The sequence below is a fragment of the Wasmannia auropunctata genome, unplaced genomic scaffold (genome assembly GCF_000956235.1).
Source record: "Wasmannia auropunctata unplaced genomic scaffold, wasmannia.A_1.0 LD334189.1, whole genome shotgun sequence".
Lineage (NCBI taxonomy): Eukaryota > Metazoa > Arthropoda > Insecta > Hymenoptera > Formicidae > Wasmannia > Wasmannia auropunctata.
In genome coordinates, this window is record NW_012028701.1 from 19,665 (window position 1) to 20,064 (window position 400).

Here is a 400-nt window from a genome sequence, read left to right on the forward strand (position 1 = left end):
AAATATACATAACAAAATTGTGATTAAAAAATACATTTTTAGAAACTTATTTACGATATTCCTAAAGCGGTCACCCATCCAAGCTATAAACCTTGTGGAACGTGCTTAACCTTGTGATCGTCCGAGAACTGATGCTTCGATGATCCATAAACATTAATTGCTAGTAAGAGTATACCAATGGTATATATCATCTTAATAGATGTCAAAAAGATGAAATATGTGTTAGTTAAGATATATTTTGTTCATAAATATAAAGTTTGCATATAAAATATAAACAAATGTGAAGTTTCAATTTTTACTAAGACTTAATTTTTGTATAAGTTGCGAAATTTGAAATAAAGGAATTAAAAATAAATACTTGCCATATATACAATCAAGAAAAGATCGGAAGAGCACACGT